The sequence below is a fragment of the Pollicipes pollicipes genome, unplaced genomic scaffold, assembly GCF_011947565.3.
Source record: "Pollicipes pollicipes isolate AB1234 unplaced genomic scaffold, Ppol_2.1 Scaffold_6138;HRSCAF=7277_pilon_pilon_pilon, whole genome shotgun sequence".
In the NCBI taxonomy this organism is placed as follows: domain Eukaryota; kingdom Metazoa; phylum Arthropoda; class Thecostraca; order Pollicipedomorpha; family Pollicipedidae; genus Pollicipes; species Pollicipes pollicipes.
This window is the reverse complement of record NW_023596818.1, coordinates 10,104,939-10,120,838: the sequence shown is the minus strand read 5'-3', so window position 1 is coordinate 10,120,838 and position 15,900 is coordinate 10,104,939. Positions and strand designations below refer to the sequence as shown.

At 49.2% G+C, this 15,900-nt stretch overlaps 1 protein-coding gene across 1 annotated transcript in view; it reads right to left on the bottom strand.

Annotated features, from left to right (window-relative positions):
- LOC119106178 (calcium/calmodulin-dependent 3',5'-cyclic nucleotide phosphodiesterase 1) overlaps positions 1-4,360 on the bottom strand; it is an 82,401-nt gene extending 78,041 nt beyond the window's left edge. Inside the window, exon 1 of the mRNA XM_037229786.1 lies at positions 4,222-4,360. The gene's annotated coding sequence lies outside the window, so the exon portion shown is untranslated. The remainder of the gene's footprint in view (positions 1-4,221) is intronic.
- Positions 4,361-15,900: the final 11,540 nt, after the last annotated feature.

The following is a 15,900-nucleotide window of genomic DNA, read 5'->3' as shown; positions in this document are numbered from 1 at the left end:
CTACACCGGCCAGCTAATTAGTCTGCCCTGTTGTTCCATGACCGCAAGATGGTGGGACTGCCTTGGAAATCATATGATATAAGTGCATATGCTCCAGCAATACTAGCTTCACAAGATTAATTTGCAAGCGGGTGAAGATCGCACTTTCATGCAATATAGAGTTTTGCGTATTGTAATTTTTATTAGCGGCTGTTTCGGGGATTTGAGGTTCATGCCGCGAAAACGGGAGCGGGGGGCGGGGGGGGGGGGAGCAGAGACGTCAGCGGAGGAAGGGTTGCCCCAACGCCACTTGCGGGGATGTAAGATTCCGCCCACGTGCTGAAGCAGCATCATTTAATAATGCAGGAATACTTTTTTCGTTGACCATAGTTTGACATTGACCTCTGGCATTGTCCCGAAACTAATTAAACTATAGCTGTTAGCTATCGGGTAAAGACTGATTAAACTTTGACTTCACTGACCTCTTGAATAACGTTGATTGATTGGCCCACAAGTTGTATTGAGTGCACGGCAGTGATTGTGTGGGCAAGAATGTGGTGGAATGTTCCACCTGGACATCCCCTGCTTCCAGTATTCTGTTGGGCTGTCGTGCAGATTTTTGTGCACCGTTCATCTGTTGCGAAAACGCATGGAATTTACGGTGACCCATTACAGCGGCGCGTCCCACCTTTGGCTGCAAAGAAGAGAGTGGCACACAGCATGCTAACCGTTATGTTTTCTTCTTTCTTCGTTCGTTCATTCGTCCGTTACTTTCAAAACAAGCTGAACTTTTTTGAGCAAAGTTGAATAAAGCACAACAAATTTAATTCCGCAAACATCCCTGAATGTTCTTTGAAGAGACCCTTGAAGAAGAAAATCAATTACCGTTGAAGATTCCACCACCACAAGCTCACGGAATAGTTTTCACCAACGCACCAAACCTCGCTCAGCATCGATTAAAGGCGGGTATTTCCTATCGACCCGCCTGCCGCACGTTCGTCCCGCTGTCTATGCGCTGTGATTTCCGTCCGCCCAGCGCGGTACGTGACGGCGGGTCGCCCTGCTCGCCCCATGACGACACCGCTGTCCGCGCCCTGAACCCCTCTCCCCCCCGGCCACCAGCCCCTCCCGCCGGACGTGGACGGCTCCCGTCAGCTGGACGGCTCCCGTCAGCTGGACGGCCCCCGTCAGGCGCCGGTGCAGTCTGCCAGGCCCGGGATTGAGCGGTCACCAGCTGATCATACAATTAGGAACGCCCGCCTCGTGCGACACTCCCGCGGCGCGCGTGGCAGCAAACGGTCAGCCGATCTCCGAGCCCGCGCGTCGCAATGGTGCAACTTTGATTCACTTGGCGGTTGATTCATCCCCGTGCCCGCCTGGGAGTTACATTGCTTGATTTCGTCATCTGTCGTTGGGACTCAGAGCCAGCTGAGTTTGCCGGTGGAGCTAGAGCGTGGCCGCCGCTCGTCCGAAAATGAGGAGTTTTGTCAAAAGCGTGCTGGGACACATTTAGTTTCGGGTTGACTGCTTGCCTTTTTGGCTCCATGTAGATCTTCAGAAACAGCACTTCGAGCCTCGAACCGTATGGAAAGCTCCATCCAGGTCCATATCGCGCAATGTTACTGTGTCATTTGTCAAGTTCTGCGACAGCGAATAGTAGAGCAAGTTGATTTCGACGATGTGTCTGAATAGATTGCTACCATGTGCGACGATTTTTGAAAACGTAGGTAAAGCCTGATTGACCCGGTGCTAAAAATTTCGGTGATATCATGGCCAGACCTGGACTTCACTCCGGGTGAAGTCAGAATCGATTCGACATCAACAAGTCCTCGTTGAGTCAGTGAGGAATCGATTCCTTTAAAATGGCCTGATGAAACAGAGCGGGGCTTGAGTCAACAGAGTTCGCGATGATCAATCAACTCAAATACGAATGTAGACAGCACACGGTGCTGTCTGACAGCTTTTATGTGAACAACATTGATCATAGCTGTGCCTTGCCCTGCGATGATCAATGTAAATACGTATTTAGGCTTACATGAAGACCAACACCCGAATTATTGGCACTGAGATCTACTCCACCGGCATTGATTCTAAAAATGAGTCACAGTTTCTTGGAGCGGGATCGGAATCCACTCTGCGTCGCGCTAAGTTGCTCTGAGCCAGAGCCAGAATCGTCTCATATGTTGTGAGTCAGGGTCGGGACCCACTCCGCGGAAGGGAAATCCAACACGTGTATGAACGTGGCCAGCAAATGTCATCACCCTGACCTTTCGTGAAGTGCTTTGCAACTGCATGGTGTGTGCACTGATCTCTGGCCGGCACGCAATTATCCATGGGTCGCCAGCGACATGTTTCGTGCGTGGACAATGAAAGTGGTGGTAGGACCTGAAAACAGCCGATCCATAAGGACACGCCAATGTTCGTGTGCAAGTTGTCTTTGGTTGGCTGTGTCGCTCGGAGGGGCATCTGGAAGGAGAGATGAGAGGCTGAACGGTGTGGCTGGCGATATCAACAGCACCACTTGTAAGTTTGCTGGCATCTTCAGCGACACGATGCATGGAGGTGAAATGACCGTCACGTTATCAAGAGCAAGCACTAATCCGTACTCACTCTTTGAAACGTGCATATAAGGCTACCAAAGAGGGCAAGGTTGTCGATATGAAGATCGCAGCTATGACAAACGTTCGTGCATTATGCATGACTCAAAAAATAGGAGGCACGCATTATAGTCCATGCCCACACGGCCTGCAGTTAACCCTCCACCTCCTTAGTGGAGGCCCCTTTGGAGCACCTTTCAAGACTACAAGACTAGCGATTTTTCGATCCTCTCCCGCAGCCCTAATAACATCCTGCTACATGGAAAGCGAGCACACCAATCAACTTTAATTCGGGACTTCATTAGGTTCCATTTGAGCCTCTCCGGAACCCCAGGGTCCGTCTTGCTTGCCAATGCTTGCTTGCTTACTCCTCTATTTGCATTGGGCTTTATCGTGGCAGTGCAAAGCACGTCAAAGAGCCCATTACACCACCGAAAACAAGAAGTGCTCGGAACCCAGGAAGATTGTTCCTAACCTCTTTGGTCCCGTCGGCAATGCCGCTAACGTCAACGCACAGCTGCCCTATACTGGATTTCTACCTTTGCAGCACGGACCTTCCAGAATCCAGGCCCTGGTCACCCGGATGTGGGCTCAGATACCCACTCCGAGTCCACTCTGCACCAATGGGAGCGCTGTTTACATGCTAAATACTTAGCTTAGCCTCATCCCAACGAAAACGTTTATTCAAAGATCTCAGCATGAAAAGGCGACAAAAATTCCCACGTCTGCATGTGAAGCACGTTCTCATCACGTTCTCCTCAAGGCACACGATGTATCTATCGGGCAGTCACGCACGTTCAATGTGTGCGTTCTAGCAGCATAATTTGCTCAGCAGCACCTAAAAGCAGAATTTAGCTCTCCTATCGGTGCGACCATAGCCGGTGTTAACCCGCAACAGCCTGGGGGATAAAAGCCCTCCCTGGAGTTTCGGGACTAACTTCTGAACCATGCCTGGAAGACTCATCAAATTTTCAGTACCTGGTAGAGGATCAATTTTCCACATTGCGGCAACTTGAGTGGGAACGTAACGTCAGGTTAAACACCTTAGGTCAGGTCATTGAGCTATGCGCAATCAGAGAGGGTTTGCACGGTGCGTCTGCCTCCACATTCGATAGTTTGTAGCTTATTTTCTTCTTTTATTTTAAATTGATTTTATATAACTCAACAACTGGTTCACTCCCTGCCAATTAGCGTCTGCCACAACATGCGAGATTGCACCAGTACACCACGAGAGGTCATGTGAGGCCAACTTACTCGTGTCAAACCAAGGTGATTTATTAAGGCTATTGGTAGCCGATAACCCGGAAAACTGGATGTCCAAGCCGATGACACTTTGATAACATGTGAACCAGAAGGGCAGAACAAATCACAACAGATTAAGTGTCCTGACATTGACACACCGCAGGCTAGCCCGATATCACGAATGGCGGGGGGGGGGGGAGGCGGGGTGACACGGCCGTCGCTCGCTACCGCAGTGATGCCTGATAACGCCGTACGTCATTGAGGACGTAAAACGCCTCCATTTTGCTAAGCATGTCTTTCGTCCTCCGCCCAGGACATCGCGTTCACGCAGAAACCGCTGACTCAAAGGGCTCCGCGCCCGCCCCGGGCTCACGCCACGTGCGGCACCGCCACGTCTCCTTACCAATCATGTACGAGTATCCGTCCAGGTTCAACACACACTTGTTCACGTCAACGGCCGTCCCGGCGCCAGCGAGCATCGTCTTCTCCTGGTGCGCCGGGTTCATCGTCACGCGCCCCACACTCGTTAGACCCCCGCCGGCCCGCCGCGGCCGCCGCGCGGCCGCCACGGTCACGTGCTGGCCCGTGCGCCACGTGTACGCCGCGCGCCGTGCTGTCGGCGTGCGCGGCGCGCCCGGACTGCCGCGGCGGCGGCGGCGACGGCGGCGCGCGCGGCCGCGCGTGACGCCCGCTCGGCGCCGCCGGTGTTTGTTCGGTGTCGGCTGTCGGCGGCGGCAGAGGCGATGCGATGCTGATCAGAGCGCGCTGGGCGAGGCGAGGCGAAGCGACCAGAGAGGCGGCCGGGCGAGGGCGGGGGGAGCGAGCGAGAGCGAGGCGCGGCGCGACGGCCTGAGACGCCTACAGACGTGCTGGGCAGCAGATGCGAAATTGCTGTATGAATATTGACGGTGGGTGGGTGACGTCTGGCAGCTGTATGCTAGCGTTGTCCCCCTGCGCCCACAGGACCGACAGGACCGTGCAGGATATCGATCGGCAGACACCCACTCCGCGCTATGACAAGTCATAGCCATGCTGCGCAGTCAGTACGGTGACAGAACAAAGCAGCGGCTTGCGATGTAGCGCCTCGATAAGCCGCCACCCGGGCCATAAACGGGAGACCAAAGCGGCGTCGCCCGGATGCCGTGCGCGCAACGTAACCGTGCTATCGGGCTTATGACCGCCGCGACTTCATTGGCTTGACAACAGTGCCCTGGGCGGTGTGATGGGACTTGTGGCGAATGAAGGATATGCGCTCCAAAGATGCAGGTGTATGATGAGGGTCGGTTGATCATACCGGCAGACGGCTATCTCTGCAGGCAAGTAACGTGCAGAAGCAAGTGCAACTGTGTGTTTTGGTTATCATGGTGCCCTCACGTAATTCGAAGATACACCGTGTCTGGTTTTCGATGTCGATAAACATCGAAAACCAGACGCGATTCGTCAGACGCGAGATCAGGGACTCAGCTGTCTTCGAGTACGCGACCTCATGATCACGGATCATCCCGAGATTCAGGGACTCAGCTGTTCCCGAGTACTCGATATGATGATCAAGGATAATCTCGAGGCTCAGGGACTCAGCTGTCCATGAGTACTGGGCCTGATTGTCAGGGGTCACTTCGAGGCTTCAGGGACTCAGCCGTCCCCGAGTACTTGACCTGATGATCAGGGATCACCTCGAGGCAGTGAAAAAAGAGAATATCCTCGAGGCCGATGTATGTAACTAAAATTCACTTTGACGGTAGTTTTCGAATGTACCGTGGCACAGACGACCGAGGCAAATGTTGGACAGACATGGTGCACCTTAGTTGCCAGATAGCGTCTGCACGATGCGACAGCATACCACCGACACTGGCACACGCACCCAAAATCCACCAAACGCCACCAAAATCGACGGCTGAGTACCAGAATTTCGACATCAAGCGGGCTTCCCGTCAGACCGGTGAGTATCAATTTCTTATTTATGTCCTTTAAGTTTACGTTTTTCGCGCTAGGCACACTTTCCGGGACGTGCTGGTAACTGTGTTCCTTACATTGAGGAAGCAGGCTGACGACGATCCTCTGCATCTTCACGCAAAATATAAAATTACACAGTGACTGGCGCTATAGTGACAGACCGGCTTTTAAATTGACGCGTATAGAGAACATATCTGGACACGGGTTTAGCACGTGGCGTGCGGCTTTGTTTATTTTTGTTATTTGTACGTTAATTCACATGTTTAACGTTATACCAATTGGTGTAGCGATCTGGGAGGATCACAGAAATCACAGATATAGCATGAGTACTGGATTTATTATATAGTTCTGAAAAGGAATGTTTTACACTTGAGTATATCAAACATACATGATGCATACATGCATGCATACAAGCATCATTCATAATGAACTGAACTAACTTATAGCTACTGGCACACTTTAAGGTGTAAAAGACTGCTCTAGGCAACACAGTCTCTCTTTTTAGTACATAAGCTTACCAATGCGTCGTTGTTTGACTGTGTCATCGTACCTAACACAACATTGATTAAGAGCCAATTGACGGCCGTTATATATGGCTAGCATGTTCACGAATGCCGGAAAGGAGCAACTCGACAATTATATTTTCATTGGCCTTGATCGCCGCATGGCTAATAGAAAAGTAGGATTTGAATGACGTTATTATGGCGTTATGGTTGCCTCGGTGGCCTTGAAAAAATCTGCAAAAAATAGTCTGCGCATCGTCGCGGGTGTATAGCTAAAAAACTAGAGATTTAGGACTTAAGAAGAACAGGGCTGTGAGCTCTACCGGATGACCTCTAAGATGGATATTTCAGTTCAAAACCCCACACAAACATAGAACACTCCATTGAACCCTTGCCCTGATTCGCCGTTCTTCACAACGCGAACTGCAAGGGGGTCGATGCGACCCCGCCCTTCCGCTTACAAGCTGAAAAAGATAGAAGTTGGCAAAAAAGCAGCAGTCGATTGATATCAACGAGATCTCGCGATCGGTACTAATTTTTAAATCGCTAAGCCAAAAACTGACGGCATGTGCCAGTTCAAGGGTCAAAGTCTCCAGAAAATCGCACTTTTCAGCTTTACAACATCATACCTACCAGGCCATTGCTCGTGGTGACAGAGAAAATCCACAGGCGCATTTCTTATTTAATTCTGAGTACGGTGATATCAATTTTCATGCATTTTGAGCATATTTTTATGACATATGGCTCCGTTCAGATAACAATGTCGGCCCGCCGCGCTTGTTCTGTGGCATCGTCAGTTGCCGCCTGCTGCCCGCGCCGGCCGTAAATCGCCGTACATTGTTCCCCAAAAAGCCACCGAAACCATCAGAAAAGGTGTGAGAATGTTTTTCATGTCAAAACACGCGCAGTGAATGCCTCATAAGCTGCTAAAAAAATTGGTGCGATTGTACAGCATGCCGGAGAGCTTTCCTCAAAAAACTTACGGGTTGCGTCAACCCCTGTCAGAGCGAGGGTTAACTGTAGTATTGTCTTATATCCAAATAATGCATTCACATATTCAATATCCTTCTACATTTAGACGCTCCGTTTGTAGAAATTCCATATGCAAGCCGTGTTTGAAACAAAATCAGTTGGTTCTTGAAAATAGAGTGAAATTTTGTTATGCAGAGCGAAACTGCCCAAAGAAAAACACAGTTTGTCCCGCTATTTAAAAAGTTGTGATATTTGCTTCCGCCTCTTACAGTGCACTTGATTAAGGACAAATTTAGGCTATCCGAATTTTATATGATAAGCCCATGTTTGTTAGAAACCAGAATGCATTTGGCTCCTTATTGTGAACCTATGCATTATTCTTAGATTATTCTACAATTTATCTCTATATCACAATCATGATTTTCCAACTATCTAATCATTCATTGGATTTTGCATGCTGATCAAAGCAACTCTGGCTGAAGCACATGTTGATCTGTCTTGCTTGAGACACGTGCAGGGGCGTCAATTTTTGTAAAGAATTGGTGGGCCGGGCCAAGAGCCAAACGACCTAGACTCATCCACCCCTCCCTCCCTATTTTTCTAAACGGATTTTACCCACTCGACTTTAACTCACTTGACGAGAGGCTGTTCATATTTCATTTTCATACAACCAAAAAGTATTTAATTTAAGCAGCATAGAAGTCATGCAGGGGTGGATCAAGAAAGAAGAGGGGAGCACTTGAGACACGTGCACCTTCCGAGCGAAAATTAAAAGCGTCCCTCTACAGGGCGCGTTACGGTGCCGAAGACGCTATTATATGGCACCCATGGACGGTGGCACGTATCTTTGGTTTAAAGGCGGGGAATAGGTTATTTATTCATGAATGGCTTAGGTCTTTCCCATGCTGCGGAGCTATTCAGTTTAACATTTCAAAACTTTGTGCGTCTTTTGGTTCTACGTGCGTCAAGCACACGCCATCGTTTATCCGTTCGACAGTTACTATTTGTATGTGGTGGTGAGAGCAAACACGACTTTTTATCATGAGGAAAGTGGTGTTCTTGTGTTGTTAAGTGCACTGCTCTATATGACAAACACATTTTTCTTGTCTATGGGGCGGTAAACATCCTGCAATGTTAATGGATCCAGTTGCGGGGTTTGAGGTTAAGTCATTCAGCCAAGTTACATAACATAATTCATTTTTTGTTGTCCTCGGATATAGAACGCAGCGTCCGTGTAAAACAGCCATGGTGTATTGAAGTTTCGATTTTTTGTGCGGCTTGCGAGCGGCTGTGCGAAAATGTTGGCGTGAATTTTGCGTAGTACCATAATTTTTCTAATCTAACTGTTCATGGCGTCATCAATTGTTATCAACATGATCACAATCAATTATATTCCGAAATACTCAATGACGATCAGAAACTCATTATAAACAATTTACATCGATCAATATTTATATTGTATCGTGGCTAAACTAAGCTGCTTCAATGAAAAGCATGAAATGCGCCGCACAAATAATGGTGTGGCCGAGTTTGCTGTAACTGTGTTGTTGAAAATGTATGTGCTGTTATTAAAACCGACACGTGCATTCTTATCATTAAATTGCAAGCCTGCGGTACGCGTAAATTTTTGTTGAATGGATATATATATATATATATATATATATATATATATCTCATATCATATCATGTGAGCCATATTAATTTCATGTGTGTCATGTTATGTGTATGTCCTATCATGCAAGCCATTTTACTTTCACGCGGGCTTATTTCATGTGGCTCGCTTTTATAACTTTGATTTAAATGCGTAAGATTGCGCATTATTTAATGGGATTATTATCTGCCGTACGCGGCAAAGCACTTCTCCCCTGCAGTCCGGAAGGCCTCATTACACTTGGATACGCCCGGGGATCCAACAGGTTCAGCTACATCGCGACCTTTGCCCTTTTATTGCCGAACACAAATGTCACGGCCCATTGTATATGTCTGTACACTTTCACTCCTGACATTTTGCATGTTAAGGGTTTGGTGGTGCCGGGCTGCTCCAAATGTTAAAGTTGAAGGTTTCTGGAAACTTTCGCTGTCAGGCCGTCACATATGCAACGGTACGTGGTGTGCCAAACCAAAGGTCGTAGTTTTGGAAGGTACCAGGGTGAAACCCCCAAAATAATACTGACCACTTTCGTGATGTGGCGAAACCGCGTGCTGGCAGGTTCGTCTTTCAGAATAAGTGTTCACATATCGCTCGTCAAAGGGGGTCATTTTGCTTTTGGTTTGATGGTGGCATCCTGAAGCCAGTTTGGCATCTTAAAAAATATTTGCCGTTCGTTGCGAGAACATAGTTCCATTGAAAATATTTTCTCCCCTTACCGAGTTTAATAAACGTTCCTCACGTCCGACGTAATTTTTACCGTTAACGCTTTTTAGACTCAAAATCAGTTGTCCAATCTCATACGCCCATCGAGAACAATAGCATACTTTTTGGTGTCGCACATTAGGTTCAACAAGTGTCTTATGCGTGCCATTTATTGCCTCTGTATCGCAATAATATTTCAACATTTGTATCCTAAACGAATATCTTCTGAAGCGGCAGGCAGTGGCAAGACTACAGAAACAGGGGCAGTGGTTCGCTGAGAACTGGGATTTGCGGCCGGGCAGCAAGAACTGGTTCTTCGAAATCTTTGGAATGCGGAACAACGCTCCAGCCGCGGTGGAAATGCGGACGGCAGGATGTAAAAACTGGTCAACCGCTGATTTCATATTGTTGAGATCGTCATGAGCTTGTCTAAAATCATGTTTCTGAATCTTTTTTATTGCTTTGGCCATGTTCCCCATCAGTTAGGACGCATGACTATATGGTGTGAATCGGTAATCGTTGTCGCAGCACTTAACTCAAGCTCGAAATAATGCTATCCCCACGGTTTTACTCAGACATTTGCAGCAATCACCTCACAGCACGCACATAGAGGGCGATGGAGGGGACGAGTGGTCAGCGGGTGATTTCCGTCAAGGTTTTCAGCCATTTACCCCATATTGAGGCGCGAAAAACCGGCTTACAGGTCCCGGCTGGAAAGGCCATTGTATCAAGAAACAATCGGTTTGAAATTTAGCAGTTGTCTACTTATATATTTCTCTGAATCCGCCTTTTCACCCCATTCAAACGTACGTACAACATCGTGCGTTTGTCAGCGAAAGCATAGCCGGTAATGGGCTACCAATCTTATGGCGAAAAATACAATGACTCAAACACTGAAACCAGCGTCGATCCGCTGTGATCTTAATTAATGCTTTTCCATGTTCTCCACATCAATGTTATGGATAGAAAGTCTCCGATAGACAGGATCAAAAGCCACTTATTACACTTGATAATACGAAACTTAATTTTAGACGCCTGTAATTCTTTAGTGACAGGGAATAATCTGCCAATGCCTGCCTCTGAGAACACCGGCGTATAATAACATGCTCCTAACAAATCGGCCAAGGGCCGTCCTTGACACAAGTACGGCACCACGAGCTTATCAGGATATGCCATATTCGCGTAATAATAATAATAATAGAGTCACGAAATTTCAGGGCATTACCTCGAGGTAATGATCTGAAATTTCTTATCTCTAATTGTCTGGTTTTTCGAAGCATTGTCTCTGGTTACTCTTATCTCCGTCCTGGCAGGCATGGTATCATAAGCTTGAACTATCGAAAGACGTTTGACTGCAGTGCATCAAATCCGCCATCATTTTTCATTACGGTAAAAATAGGCATTCCTCATTTAAAGTTCAACAAGCTTCCGTTCTGAGCTTTCATCTTACAGGAAACTTTTGCAATGCAGGACTCGGTGCGATGTGATTAAGCTGCGAATTCAGAAGCCGCTGCAAGGCCGGTGCTCTGAGGGAATTTTCTAGATTGTTGCATGGTGGATGGATGCCGACGACTATTTGAATGAGTAGAACGGAAGGGAGCGAGCCTTTAAAGACAGATTATTCAATCCAAACAGTACGCTTGTACAATAAAATCGACCGCAGCCTATATGGCTCGTACTTAAACACACCCGCAAAACGTACGCACCGTTATTCCGGTGCGTTCATATTTATAATATAAATTCATCTCGCCGGTTTCTTGTCCGAACTTCAATAAGTTGCTTCGCTCAGTGAGTACTCATTTAAAAGGAGCTGTTCCCGATTTGCGTGGAGTTGTGAGCTACCATTAAAAAATGACGTCCCTTCAAGTGGTCATATCGGGTTCAAGATCAAGGCAAATATGACGATTGATTTTTTCGTGTCCTGAGTACGTCAGCACGAATCGTCGCATCAACGGACAGCAGTTGGCTGTCAGCCAGCCTGCTGCTTTATTTGCGAGACTCGAACATGTATGGCGTTTTGTGATACATAATACTGACATTCGGACAATGTTGGTAGTCGTGACAAAAATGAGGCTGGAAATCGATTAACTTAACAATAGTGCCAGAACAGAAAAGGCGAATACTAGTAAATAACACGTCAGCGTGAACAAATATCCAAGAATAACACGAGAAGGGGTCAAAACACGCCAGCATAACAATACCCGCCCTAATTCACACGCGTCAGTAACAAACCGCCTTGCATCGAGTTAAAATACTACAAGTGGGTCAGCCTGTCCGCTACAGTGACAACTCTGACACGGACGGTCTGGCAGTAACTCTGACGTCGTAAAAAGCGTTCCCTGACGTAATCAAACGACGACGCATTGAGAGCATGTTTAATGAATAATGACATTTTATTGTCTAGGGAGTTCTTTGCGCTTTATAAAAGCACACAAATACCAGAAAGTAACAACTTACTTTCTCCGTCATACCTATCTGACACTTGCCTCAAGATCTTCATATCTGGAGCATTTCCTTCAAGTTGAAACGTAATTATGTCACAGACCTAGACAAAAGGTGTCAGGAAACGATGAGCTGTAGACGGGGATTGCTTTTTTCACAGATTTGACACAATTTGCATTGTGCACAATGAACTTGCTGAAAGCCTGTGGAGAAACCCTGTCCCTCTTCACACACACTTTTGATATATGCATTTAAACCTATCCCTCTTCACACACGTCTTTGACATGTGCATTTAAGTAAGACCTGAGATGATAACATCTATCAGACAACGCTGCAGTCCTCCCCTTACGTGTCGCTACGAACACTGAGGTACCGTAGCCACGAGGCCCCCCAGCACTGACCGGCGCAGCCCGACCCCGCGCCGTTAACGGTGAACGGGCGAGCGCAGTCCAAGTGGCGGCAATCGGCCGGGCGTGTTGATGCTCGTGAGAGCGGCGCGCGCCTCGCACAAACAGCATGATGACCGACCCTCCGGCGACAGGATGTTCCATCAACACGGGACGAGGCGCGCTAGCGGCGCCCTTACTGCCGACTGCCGGCGACCTCCGAGATAATGGCGGCCGGAGATGACGCGCCTCGGGCGGTGGTCACGTGACCTCGGTTGGCTGTATGGGGCCTCGACCGGTGATGTGACCTCGGGCGGAAATGGTGGGCTTCGGATGCAATGTGACCGAGGTCGTGGGTTATGCGACGGTGGTCGGTGAAAATGGGACCTCGACCTGGCGTTGATAGTGCGCCCTCAGCGGGATGATGTGACTCAACCCGCTACACGGTGACCTCGAGCAGGAATGATGAGGCGCGCACGATGACACGAGCTTGGCATGCCATCTTTTCACGATCGCTCACCGGGCGCCGACTGCTGCTTCATAATCCCCGCATGCATTTATCGACGCCATCATCACGGATGTCGCCCCTGGGAGCCGTGGATAATGAAAGCTTCCTGCAACGGCAAGCGGACACATATCTTTTGATCATAAGGTCTGCCGGTGACAATCAATGGGTGAGCTCCCGTCCGATACCGCCGAATGACACGATCTACGCTTCCGTGGTACGGCGGCTGCACCACGCCCTCGCTGGGCGCAGCACAGGCGCTCAACAGGCCCTGCGTCGCGTCCGCCCGCCCGGCGGAGCGGGCCGCCGGTCCCCGGAGATGGGTTCCGCCCCGGGGCTGGCTGGGGATGGGGTGTGGGATGTGCGCGGGGGCGTGCACTGGACGCGGGCGGCAGAGCACTGCAGTCGTGTATGGCTTCGCCGTCTGCTGACCGGACGACAGATGCAAGTCACGGCAAGGCGCGATGCACGGCGCCTGCTCACTTCAACCGCTCCGCGCTCCTCTGACAGCTCTCGACACTCTGCCTTTCAGGCTGGCCCGCTGCGACCCACAGACGGGCAAGCAGCTCCGAGTCAGGCAGGGCGCGCTCGTCTTGGAATGGTGGCCTTGTTTCGTCAGCAGCATCGCGCTGCAGGCGGTGCAACAGTACGGCATCCATCATCTCGTGGCAAGACAAAGCGCGATCCCATCTCGACCGGAGAAAACCGGCCTCGTCGACGGCGCGGCGATACATGTGGCGACCTCACGGTCGTGCCAGAAACAAGGCGTGAATGGCGCACTTGGTAACGAAGGCAATCCGCCGTTCCGGCAAATCAATCACACTTCGGTCGGCGAGCTCTCCAATCACGCGGCTCTCATCAGCTGAGTGAGGTCAGCGGGTCACTCGGTGACCCCAAACCGGACGGGACGTCCGGAGCGTCCGCGGCGCGACTCCATCCAGTAACCATCACGGCGGCTGCGAGCGCTCCGACAGTAAGCCGTTGTTTTGGTCGTGGCTGACGCGGGCACTTGACACGCTTTCGGACTGTGAGACGGAGGCGTTCCGTTGATTTCAATGCCACAGCAGCAGCTAGCAGGGTGGAAACATGGGGCTCCTACCGAGGGTCGTGGAGGAACGGTGTATCTCGTCGGTCTGCCACGCACGCCAATGCAAGCTGTCACGCTGTCCATGACTCGGTGAACCCCTCACTGTGTCAGCTCCATAGAGATTTCCTAGGTTGCACCGTGCCGTTGTGCAACCAGGATATTGCGCGTGGGTTCTCAGTACTGTTGTACTTATATCCTTATCCAGAATCCAAAAGGCCCATGTAAAGCTTTCGAACATGAGGGGTCCCAGGACCCCGAGACCACTATGCCATTGGCTGCGGCTTTGACATTGTGCAAAGCTTTGTCAGTGGTAAGTCAGAACGTTAATGCACGTTTGGGCTAAATATTCGGAATCGTAAGGCTAGGCGTGGACCATTTGTGTTGTTAAATTTACGGTAGACAGCTTGTATCTTATCACTTACCAATGATGTTAACCCTGGCCAATTCCTTTTTAAAGGGATTTATCCTTCCTGCTCTTTCGAAATGTCATTTCAAAAAGTGTGAGGTTCAAAATGTTGAAATGGGTAAAAACACGAAGTAGGGGAGTTCAAGAGTGTATATAGAAAATCACGTAGGGTAACCGATAATTCATGTGTTCGTCTTGATGTCTGAATATTTTACCGACACTCACACTGGTAGTCCTGATAAGAAGAGGCCTCCCCGTATTTTTCTTTTCGATTTTTCCCATCGCGTTTACACCATGGCATGTTGTCGTGCTGTATTCGTCATACCTGAGCGTAATCCTGTCTTAGCGCTCTCGGTGCTAAATTAGGAAATGTTATTGACGATAATCGGCAAGGTATGCGTACATCCATTTACCATGAATCAACGTTTGCTCCGCAGGCCTTTCAAAGTCACCTGGGTTTCTAGAAAGTAATTGAAAGGCAACAAAAAGGTAAAACCCTTCGAACAATTTATAGACTAGCAAACGATCGGTTATTGCCCCATAGATTGCGGTTGTTTTTCGTGCGGTGTGGAATTCCGACGGCATTGAACGGCTTAGTGAGAACCAATCAGACAAGTCGGTGTTTGGGGTTGCAGTTGGTCCAACAAGCTATTCTATTGCGCTTTGGAGTGACGCACGTAATCCATCGAGCTCCGGTAGTAGGGGATCTAGCCTGAATGATCACACAAACGCCAGGTGTGCGCCCTTATCATTGACACGCCGTGCCCAATGCGGGGTCAGCGCACAAAACAATGCCTTTCCCTATCACGTGTTTCTCAGAGTTCTAACTGCAAACGCTCAGGAACCTAATGCATCATTGATACGAGCTTTTCGGCAGTTTAAACCGAATTCCTGGGACGCCGAGGATTAAATGCCCGAATGAATGAGCTCGTTTTAAAGTTTTGCAAGAGATAACGGTGTTTGCTTAATGGCAACGAGAGCGTTCTACCTCACATTCGGCCATCTGGCTGAGTTCTCTCTCACTTTGCGAGCACATTTTCAGCGGCCATCGTGAAAAGATATTGATCATTAAACGGCGATCATGTTGATCAATGCCATCGCGAATGGTGAGGAACAAGTGCTTGCCCGTTTGCTGCGCTAAACAGCAAAGTTTAGACTTAAACAATGGAAGCGAGTATTTGCACCAGTTAGTTAGACCGCGAGCTGCTGAGCACTTAAAATTGGAGCGGGAATGAGGGGTGCTTATTTGGCGCTTTACCGGGGCTTTGAAGCTTACTTGAAGCTTACGCGAGAAGCCAGTAGTTCTCCGCATCCGCTTTTGCCGACCCAGATCTGATATCTCGTGTGGATAGCACCATAGCAACTCGGGCAGATCTGGGACCTCAGTGCTCCACGCAGCTGGGAATGCATTTTGTCGACAGTGGGCTGGAAGGCTAGAACGCTCCTCCTGTGCGCCCCGTCCTTGGTTTGGAGGT